The sequence below is a fragment of the Vulpes vulpes genome, chromosome 8 (assembly GCF_048418805.1).
Source record: "Vulpes vulpes isolate BD-2025 chromosome 8, VulVul3, whole genome shotgun sequence".
Classification (NCBI taxonomy): domain Eukaryota; kingdom Metazoa; phylum Chordata; class Mammalia; order Carnivora; family Canidae; genus Vulpes; species Vulpes vulpes.
The window spans coordinates 97,308,681-97,322,001 of record NC_132787.1 but is presented as its reverse complement, the minus strand read 5'-3'; the positions used below and the strand labels follow the sequence as shown (position 1 = coordinate 97,322,001).

The 13,321-nt window shown below is 39.2% G+C and overlaps 1 long non-coding RNA gene across 1 annotated transcript; it reads left to right on the top strand.

Annotated features, from left to right (window-relative positions):
- Positions 1-10,117: 10,117 nt before the first annotated feature.
- On the top strand, positions 10,118-12,101 carry LOC140599850 (uncharacterized). The gene is made up of 2 exons (XR_012002831.1): positions 10,118-10,231; positions 11,865-12,101. It is a non-coding gene; the product is annotated as an uncharacterized lncRNA (long non-coding RNA).
- The last annotated feature ends 1,220 nt before the right edge of the window (positions 12,102-13,321 follow it).

Here is a 13,321-nt window from a genome sequence, read left to right as displayed (position 1 = left end):
CAGGTACTGTATAGAAGTGTTTAATCACTATATTGTACACCTGAAACTAACATTATACTATATGTAAACTAACTGGAATTTAAATAAAAACTTAAAAATTTATAAGTAAATAAAAGGACATAGCATTTCTCTTTTCCTTTTTTATTTATGTCCCTTTATACAGAGAAACGAGGAATACCTGTTTCTACCTACTGCAACAATTCATATGAAAGGCCAGTAATATGCCAAACATTTGCAGCTTTTTCCAAATAGACACAATATGTTTAAAGCAAGGTGATTCCTTTGAGAATTTGCAGACTCCTTCTTACTTCTTAAAGGAACTACTTTGTGAGAACTGAGATCTGAGTAATCAGGGCTCATTAAGTCTATGAGAATTGGCTGGGTGAGGGGAGAAAGGATTATCAGAGAGGAAATATAGCAGAACATTCCTTGACTTCCATAGAGAATCAAGGGACAGAATCAAAAGTTTCAGAAACCAGAAATGGAGCTCAAATCAATAATCAAGATCTTTTACATGATTATGATATGCCTGCTTATAATTATGCAATGTGCAGGGCACATACAAAAATTCAACAGCTTCACCATCCTTCATCTTTTCTCATTTGGCAAAGAATCCATTGTATCCAGAGTTGAGACATTTTTAAGCATCCTGCAGTCCAGAGAACTCAATGGCCTTAACATACTTTTTTCCTTAAAATAATGACAGCAAATGCAATCTCATACATTTAAGCACAATGTATTTTAACCTAAAAGCAAGAACTTGGATTGGAGTATCTAAGGGCTTACTGAGAGCATCTTCAATGGGAGGCAACATCAAAGCAAGAGACACAGGAACTCAAGTAAATGACAAGAGTGAATGAGATTAGAAGCCCACCCATGCTTTCCTTCCCAGCCCTGCTGTTGCTACTCCTAAAGTTCATGCTTTCATTACTTTGTCCTGAGAAATTATAGGTAGTGCCTACTTGCTCTCCATACCTCTGGTCTCCTTCCTTCCTGATCCATCCTAGACACACCAGGAGTTCCCTGTTCTTGAAGCACCATTCTGATTTCATTCCTCAAAGGTCTCTCTTGACACCCCATTAACAAGACTAAAACCCATATACATTCTGGATGTCAATGCCCTTTAGGAATTGTCACTAACCAAATTCTCCAACTTCATCTTCAACATTCTTCATTACGAACCCTGCACTTTAGCCCAGAGATTCTCCCATCTAACTGTAGTGAAAGTCCCAAGAAGGGCCTTTAAAAAACATAGAACCCATATCCTCCCCTCTGGGAACTGGGTCTTTAAATCTGGTGTAGAATCTAGGAATCTCCTCTTTTAGAAGGACCCCACTGTTACTGATGTACATCTAGTTTGGATGTTCCAGTCAAATTCAATCTTCATTGTTCATTTGAACAAATCCTCTGTGGGTCCTTCGAGCTCACCTCCATCATGAACCTGCCTTTCTCTCTCTTCCCCTTTATCTCACCATCCTTTCTCACCACCAATCACAAAGTTTCTCTCCCTCTTCTTTACTCCCCAATATGTCTCTACCTTCCATATGGTCCATCTCACTTTCTACCTTATATTTTAACTGTTTTTACCTCCCCAGTAGACTGTAAGCTTTTCAAAGGCACATTGCACATCTAAATAACTTGCCTTTGTCTCTCCAGAACCAATCAAAAAGTCTAGCAAAAACCAACATACAGCAAGTATCTCTTGACTTAATAGGGCTTGCCAGTGATTCAGTAACCCTAAATCTCTTTAGGAGGAGAAAGGCTGATAAGGATTTTTCATTTCTATAAATATCAGAATCCTATTTTTACAGTAAGTGCAAGCTGAAAACATTTTTCCAAATGAAAAATGTCACACCACATGAGTGAGTCATATAACTTCAGAGTATGTTTCACACCTTTTATAGGCTACACAAGCATGGTTTTGTCTTTCTGTTCTTCATTTTGGAGAAAAGATATCTATTTTCCTTACTCACAATGAAATTTTTGTTCTCATCTGATGAAAATAATTGTTACGAAGTTTGCGAGGTCGGTTGTCATTCACCATGAGGATAGAAGGTAATAAATTAACAATCACATGGAATTAACATATTTAGATAATCACTTAATCTTTGGGGGTTAATCTTCCATTTCTGAATTTCTAAGATTAACTACTCCTTAGAGCTTAGGATCTATTTTAAGACAAAAACAGAACTGACTGAAGAGAACCCCTCAGAGAAAGAATCCTTAGATTTCTCGCACCTGTGGTTTTTCATTGCTCCTATGGAGAGCTTAGGTTGGTGGACACTGGGAGTTTGAAGTACTCCTTGGGGACGTTTTGTTGGAACAGTAGAGTTATTAAATAGCTAAAACGTCATGGGCAATAGATCTAGGTTACAAAGACAATACAAAGAGAGGTTTCCAAAATAATGTCCCCACCTGTAACTGAATGCAGCAGTGATGAATATAATCCTAAACAGCAGGCAATATGAAAAAAGTTGCTGAGCTCTGGAATGTATTATAGGTAGTCTTTGAATTCCTATTCAGCCTATTCAAAACTTTCTCCTCATTTTATGAAATCCCAAAACTTATTCTTGTAATGAGTTCATGTCTCATCTTCTATGGTTTTTTTTTTTAATATCAAAAAAAAAAGGAAAATAGTTTAAAATTCCAGAAAAGCCCTTAAGAGAATTTTGGAACAGACGGAGTACTTACTGTACCAGTTTGCCTTCCATCATAATCTGATCTCCCTGCTCCTCATATACACACAAACATCATTCTTCTAAATTCCTAGATGGCAAATTGCTTCCCCTAAGGATCTTGAAACATTTAGGGAATGTGACTTCCAAAATAATTATTGTTAAGCGTAACTCTTTAAATATTTAATTAATGCTTATTCCAGAGTGTTGTGGTCTAAAACAACCATTTATTATGTTCATGGATCCTGTGGTTCAGGAATTTGGACAAAGCAGAACAAGGATGGGCTTTCTGCTTCACACTGTCAGAGACCTCAGCTGAAAGTTTCTAAGAGTGGGGGCTGGAATCGATCACTCATGGATCTTGTGATTGAGGCTAGCTTTTGGCTGAGGGCTGCAGTTCCTCTTCAGGGGGCCTCTCCATGTGGGCTAGTTTGGGCTTCCTCACAGCATGTTGGCAAGGGTCTAAGGTCAAGAATCCAGAGATACAAAGGGCCAGGCAGAAGCCACATCACCATTTATGACCTCTTATATAAAGTCATGTGACACATTCCATTTTTTGAGGTAGTCACGAAATCCCATCCAATCTCAAGAGGAGGAGAAATAGATATTGGCTTTTAATGGGGAGAAGTAAGGTGCTGGAACTGCATGAGGAATTGGGAATCTTGTAGCAGCCATTCATGAATGGGGTTTGTTGACTTTGAGCTTCCCTTGTAGGGTGATCTGGCTGGCTATTTCTGGGGAAGCCTTGATTTTAGTCTTTTCTTTGGGGATAATCATATTGCTTGAAATATATTCTTTGAATTTCCTGCTTAGGGCATTTGTATCCTAGGAGACTCACTGGGACTGTGAAGGGAAAGGACTGGGGAACTCAGCATTCAATATTGATATGTATAGAACTTGGTTATCTCCTTGTTTTCAGCAGGACACTCCATCTTCAATTATACCAACATCTGTGCCAGCCAACCCCCAATCCAAAATTCTTCTGTTTTACCCTCTTCAGAGAATAAACATCTAGTCCTCTGTAGGCCTGGGGAGGCTCAGTTTGCCAGTGGCTCAGATTTTAGAAGACCTAAAAAATCTGACTGCTTTGCCAGTGATTTTTACCCAATTCTATTTATTTTTGTTCCCACCACTATGTCCTGTTACAAGGGTAACTGAAGCTGTCCATCTTGAGCATTCTGAGGAATCTGTGATACGTAACCACTCTGGTTTGGGATTCAGCTGTTTGTTTGCTAGCTCAGTTACGATTTTCTGTATCCTTTCTAGCTTCCAAATACAATTGTTGTCTTCCTCTTTATTTTCCAGTTCTTTGAATCTCCTCCTTGTGGCTTTGGTGGGGTCTTGACAAGGGGGGTGACTTTAGATATGCATATTTGAGCTTCCATTTTAGTCTATGAGTCTCTTAAGTCTCTTTCAACCATTGTTTGGGTGATATGATTAGTAAACAACTAAAGATCCTATTTGCTCTTCTTTCAACCTGCTCCTCTTTTTTCAGCTCCTCTTTTTTACACTCTTAAAGTGTAAAAGTGAATTTCAGGTGTGTTCTAACCAGTACAGATTATAACTCTTATTCCATTTGTTGTGGCACTCAACTCAATGCTTTTCAAACTATGTAAGGCAAGATAGTACCGTCCCTCGAGTCATTAATAGGTATGGTCAAAGAAAGTCTGGAAAATACCACGTGCTCTCCTCTCAAACATTTACAATACTATAAATTGAGAAAGAAATGTATTTAATTTTTTTAATCCAGTGTTTCTAAAACATTCGACTATATAATCCCTTTTATGGAGAATATCTCATCAAAGTGGGGTTCACTAACCTCTTGCATCAGATCATTTGGAATTCTTTTATATATTTGGATACAGATCTCAAATCAAGTTTGGGCTTGTGGAATCTGCAATTTAAAACAAACAGCTAATTCTTATTCAACCTGACATTGCTGGAGACCTTATTCTCCACCATTTGAACCTCCATATCAAGGAATTCTTGCCTTGGCCCCTCCCCCATGCTTTATGTATTCTACTCTTTAGGGAGAAATGTCTTTCTTGAGCAGTGAACTTGGCTTACACCCTGCATCTCTCTCCTCTCTTTGGGATCTACTTGCTGCTAGGAGAATATATTTCACTCTGTGGGGTAGGCTTTGCCCTGAGGAAGGAAACTTGTGATTATCCAACTGTTCCAGAGACTTGAGTTTAAAAAGTGTATCTAATACAGGATTAAAACAGTAGAAAATCAATCTGCTCACTCAAAGCGTTAAAGGTGATATTTTATTCTAGGTTACCTATGTTCATCTCTCAATTGGTTCTGAACTGAGGCATGTTATATATTGAGAGGAATGTACTGAGCTGCCTCAACTCTCAAATTTACATTTGAGCATAACTAACCTAAAGGTAAACTTCAAAAACCTATGACCAAATATAAGTACATCATATAATGCAGTAGAAAACACATGGCTATTTATCTTTTTGGTTTTCTTTCTTTCCTTTTTTTTTTTTTTAAATTTACAATCATGGGAAGAGCAGACAAGGTAAAGAGGCAGTAACTGAAATTCATTTATTTGGAAGTAATTCCCAAGGATTTGAAAATAGCCAGATCCATCCTTCATATTTCTTTTAAGATCCCTCTTAAGACAAGCAGGGAGATAGAAGATCAGCATGGGTAACATCTGGTTTGTTTAGGAATAGAAGGGATGTAGTAGATGAGTTCTTGGAAGCATTCTTAAAAGATGTGGAAAGAGAACACCTGGAAAAGCCCACTCTCTATTAAAGGGAGGCTGCAGGGAACCAGGCAGAGGAGGTCATGTTGAACAAATCGGATGGAGTTTCCTTGATATATCCCTGTCATGAAAGATGAAGGAGATTTAGTGGCTGCATAAAGAGTACTTTGATTTTAAATAAGATTTGACAAGATTCCACATCTGGGATTAATGGTCAAGGAGAAGTCATTGAAGGTGGGTAATGTAGGGTGCAAGATACAGAACCAGCCCAAGACAGGGAGATGGATGAGGCAGGGAAGAGCTTTGTGACTTGGAAAAGGATTACCTGCATGGAGGAGGGGACAGTAGGAATAGAAAATGGTCAGCCGCGTTGGGATAGGTTTTATTTATAATATGCATTGAAAGGGAGGCAAACAACAGAACAAATGCACCAAATCTTGAGATGATTCTGAAACTCGGACTCAGCAATCTTAGCAAATTACACTGCATATGGATATAGGTCCTTGGCTATGACATGGTGCCTTGAGCAGAGGGTAGGAAATCAATATAAAGCAAAGAGACCATAACTGATGAGCCAAGGAAGGAAACAGTTAGCCTAATGGTATTTCCTGAGGCCAGAGCTTTAGATGACTGTAGAGTTAGCCAAATTTCTCTTTGGTGTTTCTAGCTTCTCTTTTTGAGCCATCTCCTTCAAATCTCCCCTTCACCTGCACCAGAAACCACCCCCAATCTCAACCCCAACTTCCTGAGTTTCAGGCATTCTAGTGTTGTCACACTTTCCTCTCTTCCTCCTATAAAAACCTAATGTCAGTAAAGTATCTAACTCCCCCTAAGGGATAAATGTGTAGAGAAAGTGTAAGGCATTACTCTTCCCCTGGGCATTTACATTTTAATGTGAGACAAAAACTTGAAGTCAGATATTATAGCTGTTGTGATAGGATTTCAGAGCAGGCAGGGCATGGGGAGGATGTAGTAGGGTTATGATGTGTCCCTGAGGTCACTCATGGCTGCTGTCTCCTGCACCTGGTGGTAATATCAATGCTGGTCCTGCCAAACAGTATTCTGGTCTTCAGTGCTTCTGAAAATATACAGTGAAAACAGAACTTTAAAAACTGATTTTGCAGAGGAAAAAACATTATTGGCAGGATCCCATGGTATAACATTATGGTGCAAGAGTATGAGGGAGAAAAGAGCAACAGGAAAGGATACTCAAGCCCAGAGACATTCAGGCTCTAAGGACTGCAAACCTTTTCACCTTCAACATCATCATCCTCATCCCGATGGAAATCATATCCTATCCAACTGCTGCTTCTTCCACAAAGACAGGAACAGACATGATTTTATTGTTCACTTTCTTTTACTAACAGCATTAGAAGAAATAAAAAGAAAGATGTTTTCTACGATAAATCCTCATATAAACTCAAGGAGAAAAGGGAAGGAGGAGAACAAAGTGGACATTAAGCCCTGTATTCAGCTACCGTGGTCTTTCCTGCTTATTTGGAATCCCAGAAAGGTGCAAGTACTTAAGTGACAACGATTTTCCTTTAGAAATCTACTAGATTTCTCTCTAAAGACACAGGAGTGCACTTGTAAAGGAAGGTGACTGTGTTCCTACAGCTTCTTCGCTCTTACCCAGAAGTCAGACACTCAGCAGCCTCAACTAGCAGAGACACAGCTGAGAGGTCAGTATGAAAAGGCACTGAGTGTCTGAGGGACTCTCAAACTCTCCAGAAACTTAATCAGAAGAATCTCTCAGACCCTCACTGGAGCTCAATTCCATCTTCTGCATCAGGTTTTAATAAGGCTAATTACCTAGTTTCTCATCCCAAGATTAGAGTCAGGGCATAAAAGAGGGAGCATAAGCTAAGACAACTTGATAGAAAAAGAAAATAAAAAAAATTATGAAAGGGACACAAGGACTTTAAAGCATTCAGTCTGAGGCCACCTGGATCTGGGACAGAATCCCGCTATTCAGGGTGTCCTGAAGCCTCACTGTGTCACAGCAGATTTCCAACTTTGCTCTCCACTACTCTCTCTCCAGTTCATTCCACTCTGGCCGTCCTGGCCATGCTGTTCCAAGATCACACCTGATCTCAAGTCAGAGCCTTACGTTGCTATTGCCTCTGCCTATAATGCTCCGAAGCAGCTCATCACATGGCCAGCCCCCTACTCTGCTCAAATCCCTTCACCATTCCTTTTTTTTTTTTTAATTAATTTTTATTGGTGTTCAATTTACCAACATACAGAAAAACACCCAGTGCTCATCCCGTCAAGTGTCCACCTCAGTGCCCGTCACCCATTCCCCTCCAACACCCGCCCTCCTCCCCCCTTCCACCACCCCTAGTTCGTTTCCCCGAGTTAGGAGTCTTTATGTTCTGTCTCCCTTCCTGATATTTCCCAACATTTCTTCTCCCTTCCTTTATATTCCCTTTCACTATTATTTATATTCCCCAAATGAATGAGAACATACACTGCTTGTCCTTCTCCGATTGACTTATTTCACTCAGCATAATACCCTCCAGTTCCATCCACGTTGAAGCAAATGGTGGGTATTTGTCGTTTCTAATCGCTGAGTAATATTCCATTGTATACATAGACCACATCTTCTTTATCCATTCATCTTTCGATGGACACCGAGGCTCCTTCCACAGTTGGGCTATTGTGGCCATTGCTGATAGAAACATCGGGGTGCAGGTGTCCCGACGTTTCGTTGCATCTGAATCTTTGGGGTAAATCCCCAACAGTGCAATTGCTGGGTCGTAGGGCAGGTCTATTTTTAACTCTTTGAGGAACCTCCACACAGTTTTCCAGAGTGGCTGCACCAGTTCACATTCCCACCAACAGTGTAAGAGGGTTCCCTTTTCTCCGCATCCTCTCCAACATTTGTGGTTTCCTGCCTTGTTAATTTTCCCCATTCTCACTGGTGTGAGGTGGTATCTCATTGTGGTTTTGATTTGTATTTCCCTGATGGCAAGTGATGCAGAGCATTTTCTCATGTGCATGTTGGCCATGTCCATGTCTTCCTCTGTGAGATTTCTCTTCATGTCTTTTGCCCATTTCATGATTGGATTGTTTGTTTCTTTGGTGTTGAGTTTAATAAGTTCTTTATAGATTTTGGAAACTAGCCCTTTATCTGATATGTCGTTTGCAAATATCCTCTCCCATTCTGTAGGTTGTCTTTTAGTTTTTTTGACTGTATCCTTTGCTGTGCAAAAGCTTCTTATCTTGATCCCATTTACAATTGCACCCAAAAACATAAGATACCTAGGAATAAACCTTACCAAGGAGGTGAAGGATCTATACCCTAAAAACTATAGAACACTTCTGAAAGAAATTGAGGAAGACACAAAGAGATGGAAAAATATTCCATGCTCATGGATTGGCAGAATTAATATTGTGAAAATGTCAATGTTACCCAGGGCAATTTACACGTTTAATGCAATCCCTATCAAAATACCATGGACTTTCTTCAGAGAGTTAGAACAAATTATTTTAAGATTTGTGTGGAATCAGAAAAGACCCCGAATAGCCAGGGGAATTTTAAAAAAGAAAACCATAGCTGGGGGCATCACAATGCCAGATTTCAGGTTGTACTACAAAGCTGTGGTCATCAAGACAGTGTGGTACTGGCACAAAAATAGACACATAGATCAATGGAACAGAATAGAGAACCCAGAAGTGGACCCTGAAATGTACGGTCATCTAATATTCAATAAAGGAGGAAAGACTATCCATTGGAAGAAAGACAGTCTCTTCAATAAATGGTGTTGGGAAAATTGGACATCCACATGCAGAAGAATGAAACTGGACCACTCTCTTTCACCATACACAAAGATAAACTCAAAATGGATGAGAGATCTAAATGTGAGACAAGATTCCATCAAAATCCTAGAGGAGAACACAGGCAACACCCTTTTTGAACTTGGCCACAGTAACTTCTTGCAAGATACATCCACAAAGGCAAAAGAAACAAAAGCAAAAATGAACTATTGGGACTTCATCAAGATAAGAACCTTCACCATTCCTTAACTAGCCACCCTCAATCTGCAGCCGATTACCCTCTTCTATTTTCTTTATAAAAGACAATTACCATTTGGGATCATGCGATTTATATACTTTTCTGCTTATTTCTTTTCTGCCTTCTTCCCTTTGAATGAAAGCTTCATGAAAAAAAGAATCTTGCCTTGACTGGTCACAGTTATATCTCCAGTACTAGAAAGGTGGGGAGGGGGGGAGTAGCCACTCTATAAATACTTGTAAAGAACTAATAGAGGAGGGGTCCCCAGTGATACCACTGAATCTTCCCTAGAGGGTGACGTTATTGTCAGTGTCCTCTCTGTGAAAAACAGAAGCATCTATGTACGGTTAGTACATCCTCTGCTCACAATGGATTGTTTGTATTTGCTGGAAATTCTCAGTCATCTGGAAAAATCTGATATTGTGAAAGAGCCCTTTCTGCAAAAGGGATACCAAGAACGTGGTGAGGAGAGGTGGTTGCCTGTTTTCCCCCGCTGGATAAAAGGAGGCCACGAGTCTTTTTGCAGTTCCACTCAGGAGCCAATAAAATAGAAACAAAACACACATGTGCCAAGAGTTAAGGGACAAGGCGGAAGTGGCTTAGGTTTGTGGTCTGTTACCACATGACAACATTGAGTTGGAGCCAAGGTATTTTCTGTTCTCTCCAGTCTCTGGATGTTGGAAGGCTCTGCTTTGGAACAGAGGGGATCAGCATGTCACAGAAGAGGAACTCCATGCCTGGCGCAGGGGTGTGAAAGCGTCAAGGAAGACACATTTCAGCAAACTGAAGAGTTAGGAAATTTAAAGTTTCCCCTATGAAAGGGTAAGTAAATTATGGGCCAGGGCCAAATCTGGGCTCCCCCCCCCTTTTTTTTGAGGGGATGGGGGCAGTTTTAGTTTTTATTTTCTCAAATAGATTTTTTTAAAAAATTTTTTTAAAAACCTTCTCATATATACTTAGAATCTTAGAATCTTGCTAGTTCCTAAGAAACAAAATTAGCATGGCATAGTGGAAAGGACATTAGTGGGGACGTCAGGGGATCTATGTTATTACCCTGACTCTTCCACTTACTCGTTATGTCTGCTGCCTGTTTTTGTGAATAAAGTTTTATTGGAACATAGCCACACTCATTTGTTTACACACTGTCCATGGATGTTTGCCTATTATAATATCAGATTTAAGTAGTTGTGAAGGAGACCACATAGCCCACAGAGCCTAAAACATTTACTATCTGGCTCTTTCTAGAAAAAGCCTGCCAATCCTTCCCCTACACCAGTAGTATGAAAAGAAATATGTTGTTATACCATATGAATTTGCTGATATTTGACTGTTTTGATTTTTAAAACATCAATTTCATATAATTCAATTTGAGTTTGTTCTTTAAAATCTGTTCTTCAATATCCATCTCAAAACCATTTCATCCATAAAGGTTTCCCCAGTTCTTCCAAACAGATGGGAGCACTCTTCTCTGAATCCCCATAGAACTCTGCTCCTATGTTTGGCTGATTCTATGTTTGTATAATAGTCATTCCACGTATAGCTTCTCATCTACTACTAAACAGTACTATTACAGGCTAAATTGTGTCCCCCTCCAAAATTCATGTTGAAGTCTAACCCCCAGTTCCCCAGAATATAACTGTATTTAGTTTAAATAAGTAGTTTAAAGAAGTAGTTACGTTAAATGAAGTTTATAAGGTGTGCCCTAAAACAATATGATGGGTATCTTTCTAAAAAGAGATAAGGACACACAGAGAGACACCATAAATGGCACACAGAGGAAAGATAATGTGAAGACATAGCGAGAAGGTGGTAGTCTACAAGCCAAGGAGAGAGGCTTAGAAGAAACCAAATCTGCCAGCAGCTTTATCTTAGACTTCTAGCCTCCAGAACTGTGAGAAAATACATTTCTGTTGTTTGATTATGTGGTATTTGTTTTTATTTCTGTGGCATTTTGTTATGGCAAACTAATACAATATCTTAAGAAGAAAACTTATTCCTTCTTTCCCTTTGCATTCCCAATAGCATCTGGAGATGCTTGTCTAGTATTTATTTGTTGATTAAACTTCACAGAATTGAGTGAAACAAAATGTATACCATGATGTGTCTGGGGTTTTTGATTTTTCCATAATTCCTAGAGTGTAAATAAGAATTTTCTATGCAGAAATGCTCTAGAAGCCTCTAGAATGGCTCATTCAATAAAAATTTATGAAATGCTCAGCACAAATGTCAACTTACACAGTTCTGATGATTTACTGTTTTCAATGAAAATTGCAGAAGTGCATTATCCCTTTCTTGGTCTACTCAGGCAGAGAGAATATCTACAGTGCCGGGTAAGAACTCTGTCAATTAGAATAGCAGGCCCTTGGCAGCCAATCCTGAATAACAATCTTCAGGGGAGACCAATAATGAACATTAAACAGAAATATTAAATGTGTAGCTCTAATTTACATTCCAGATGTCAGAATCTGCAAAAATGGGCAGTGCAACAAAGATCAAACAATTTGAAGAGCCAACACTTTCCTGGTTTATCCACAATCCGTTGAATAAGAAGTAAGAAGTGTGACTGCTTCACATGGGACTGTAGCCAAACCCAACCTGAAAGAACTCGTTTTGCAAACATCTCCCAAATGCAGAAGCTTTCCTGGTTGTTCGTTTCTAAATGAACAAATAAAAGGTTTCAGTATGAACAATGTCCAGATGCCCCAGAAGCCTGATCTGTTTGCCAATTCCATTGACCAAACACACATTATACTCCTTTTAGATTTCAATGACAGCACACAGTGAGAAGCATTGTTTTATTTGCTAAGGATTTTACCAACTTAAAGCTTGATGAGCAGATAGCTAAGGAGACACCACCGGGCATTCTGATGGATTGGAAAATCAGAAGTCATTGAGCATTGTCAATTCTGATTTTTCCCAGACCCATACATTTCACCCAGGGAATTTCCACACAATTATTGGAAAACCTGAACCACATTATCCCTAACCAAGTCCTAGTTTTTAGTGGCATAAGAAACCTCCTCCTTGAATACACTGAAGGCTTATAAACACATGGCCACTGTGGCTTAAATTCTCAATAGAGTGTGATTAGCTTTTCAATGATAGGTTCCTTAAGTGTCTCTGGAAAATAATGCCTGGTCACCAGTTTGCCCTTGGCCACTGGATCAAGCAAAAGAAGTGTTCCAAGTTGATACCACAAACCCTTTTTCTCTGTGTGTGGTAGGGGCTTTTCCTAAGAAGTTGAAATTCCTATTGTTAGTCCCTGGTGTTCAATAGAAACATGACTTGGTGACTCCAAGTAAACAAATCATAAATCATTCCATTAAATCCACATCAACGGACCCACATACAAATGTGACAAAGGTGGATGTGTAAAAAAAGGTGGGTGTGTAGAGCTATACATATCTGCATAAACTAGGTAGGACTCACAATAAGACTGTTCAATTAATTAAATAATCTGGACTTCAGGAGATTTATTTTTATTATTATTATGTTTTTATCCAGACTTATAACTGTTCTACAAATGAACCATTGTCCTAGTGATTTCCAATCTTTTTCATGGCATGTAGTAGACCTCTGGGAATGACAACGCATGTACAATTCTTTCTGTGGCCTAAATCTTTAATGCACCAAATCCATATTCTTTAATGACAATGTTTATCACATCACCCTTATATCCCCAACACCCTACTGCCACTGCACCCAAAACTTTCCATGGCCCTTTGTTCCCAGCTTATTAAAATTAAGCTTCTCCATCTCCCACATTTTTTCTCCAAATTTCTCAATCCTCTTCAAAATACATCTGCCATTTACATCAAGAATGTTTCTTCCATGTCTCCAGAATAACTGAGTCTTTTCCTTCTATTTCTTCCTGCCTACCATTTGAAGGATTTCTTCCAAACTTCAAACTCC